Genomic DNA, 2822 nt, shown 5'->3' with positions numbered 1-2822 from the left:
CAGAGACATGTAGGAGGAGATGTATGAAGGCAGCAGACCAAGAAGTGATTTAAAGATGAAAATGTACCAGTGAGAGAGTCTGCGTGAAGTTAATGATGTCCAGTTAACCAATGAATACAGGGTGCAGTGGTGGGTACGATAATCACAGCCAGTTATGAATCTTAGTGCACCATGATAGACAGCATCCAACATCTGCAGGGTTCTTGTAGGAGCGTTCATGTAAATAATATCACCAAAATCAATTGAGGGAAGGAAAGTCACAGATACAAGGCGTTTTCTAGCATTCAGGGTTAGACAGGATCTGTTTCTGAAAAAGAAACCCAGTTTAATTTTCAGTTTCTTTACCAAGTTTTCCACATGGAGCTTAAAAGAAAGATGTGAGTCGACCAAGATACCCAAATATTTATAGGAATCAACAAACTCAATGGGGACACCATTTGAGGATAAAATCGGAGGAAGAACTGCTGGGACCAACTTCCTATTTGAAAAAAGCATCCCTTTGGTTTTTTCGGCATTTAGGACAAGTTTGAGGTGAAACAAATCAGTCTGGATGTAGTTAAATGCAGATTTCAAAAGCTGGAAAGCCTTAGCAACTGTTTTAGCTCGACAATAAACAACTGTGTCATCAGCATAGAAATGTATGGATGCATTAGGGATGTTTTTACCTACATTATGTATGTAGATTGTAAAGAGGGTGGGTCCTAAGACTGAGCCTTGTGGTACACCATTGTTGACTGTTAAATAACTGGAGGAAGTACCATTATGTTGAACACATTGCCTCCGGTCTGAAAGATAGTTAGAGAACCAACCAATGGTGTGATCTGAGAAACCGATTTCTGAGAGTTTATGACACAAGATGTTATGATCCACAGTGTCAAAAGCTTTAGACAGGTCTAAGAAAAGTGCAGCACAATAATCCTTAGCATCCAGTGCTTCAACAACGTCATTAAGAACCTTCAGTGAAGCAGTGGTTGTGCTGTGTTGTTTCCTGAAACCAGATTGATGTGGAGGTAAGATGTTAAATGAGTCCAGGTAATTTTTGATTTGAGAGTTTATCAGTTTTTCTAGAACCTTGGCTAAAATGCAGAGTTTAGAGATTGGTCGATAGTTGTTCAGTGAGGTGGGGTCACCTCCCTTCAGCAAAGGAAGAACAAAGGCTGTTTTCCAAGTGTCTGGGATGGAGTTTTGTCTTATGGAGAGATTGAAGATGTGGGTCACAGGGACTGTGATGATATGAGCAGCCAGCCTTAAGAAATAAGGTGGAAGTTCATCTGGACCTGCAGATTTTTTAGGATCAAGCTCTTTTAACAGTTTGTTGACCTCACTGACTGAGAATGGAGAAAAAGAGAAGGTGTGATTAACTGAGGATTGACTTGTAGGAGGGATTTGATTTGTAGAAGTTTGGTTATTAAGTGAAGTGGCTGATTTTCCATTAGTTACTGTGTCAAATAAAGAACCAGAAGCAACAAAATGTTTGTTGAGACAGTTCAGGATCTCGCGCTTATTTGACACAGGAGCAGAGTTAACGAGAAGTTGTGATGGGAGGTCAGATGATTGGGGGGTGCCTGAGAGAGATTTAATTGTTTTCCAGAATCTGTTAGGGTCATTTAGATTTTTGGAAGTCTGAGATAAGAAATAGTTTCGTTTTGCTGCTTTGACAGCAGTTGTACATTTATTCCTCATCTGTCGAAAACTCAACCAATCAGTGTCTGAGTCAGATTTTCTCGCTGCGGCCCAAAGATGATCTCTCCTGTGCAGGAGGTCAGCTAGCTCTGGAGTAAACCAGGGGCTGTCTCGTCCCTTTATTCTGAACTGACGAAAAGGAGCATGTAAGTTCAGGAAATAAATGAAATTATTATGGAAATAGTTCCAAGCAGAGTTCACGTCATCAGTTAACAGAATACGATGCCAGTCAAAGTGAGACAGATCCCAGAGGAATGACTGTTCACAGAAATGTTTCAGATCCCTTTTTTTAATTAATCTGGGCTTAGAAGGTGGAAGTTTACTATTTCTTAAAGCCGCTGTCACACAATGATCACTCAAAAGATCAGCAAATACACCTGTACCAGGGAATTTGTGAGGCATATTAGTTAAAAACAGGTCTAAGATGGAGGAATTGTCAGGATGGCTTTTATTTAATCTGGTGGGGGAGTCGATCAGTTGGGTTAAATTAAAAGACAAGCAACATTCCTTGAATTTGTCACAGAGGGGGGTCGACTTACACCAATCAATGTTGAGATCTCCAGCTAAAAAGATCTCTGTGAATTTTAAATTACCAAGGAATTCCTTAATGGCATTTAATGCTTCAGGTGAAGCTGTGGGGGGGCGGTAGCAGCAGACTACAGTTAAAACCTGGCCTCCATTCAAGGTGATGTTTACAGATAAGGCTTCAAACTGGTTTGGAATTGTTTTGAAAGTCACAAGACTTGAAACCAGGGTATCTCTAATGTAAATAATGACTCCACCCCCCCTTTTTTGACGATCACAGCGGTAGATGTTAAATCCATTGATTAACCCTCCTGCTGCCCCTGAGTTGAAATGAAACACATTTTACCCGAGGGCAGCAGGAGGGTTAATACTTTAAAATGATCCAAAAAAGTTAAATCAGGTCATCTGGACCGATTCTAAACTTTTTTAGATTTATTTACCTGGAGGATTGAGCTTGCATCAGGACAATGTGAAACTGACTAAGCTTCCTGTATTTACCCTAGATGTCACTATTGAGTTACAGTACCTGTTTTGCCATTAAAAACAATACTTTAATTATTATATTTCTATAATTGTTGTAGGGTCTCTATAAGATATACAACTGATAGTGTCAA

Source organism: Nematolebias whitei, chromosome 1 (genome assembly GCF_014905685.2).
Source record: "Nematolebias whitei isolate Nwh7 chromosome 1, NemWhi1, whole genome shotgun sequence".
Lineage (NCBI taxonomy): Eukaryota > Metazoa > Chordata > Actinopteri > Cyprinodontiformes > Rivulidae > Nematolebias > Nematolebias whitei.
Note: the sequence above shows the minus strand (reverse complement) of the source record.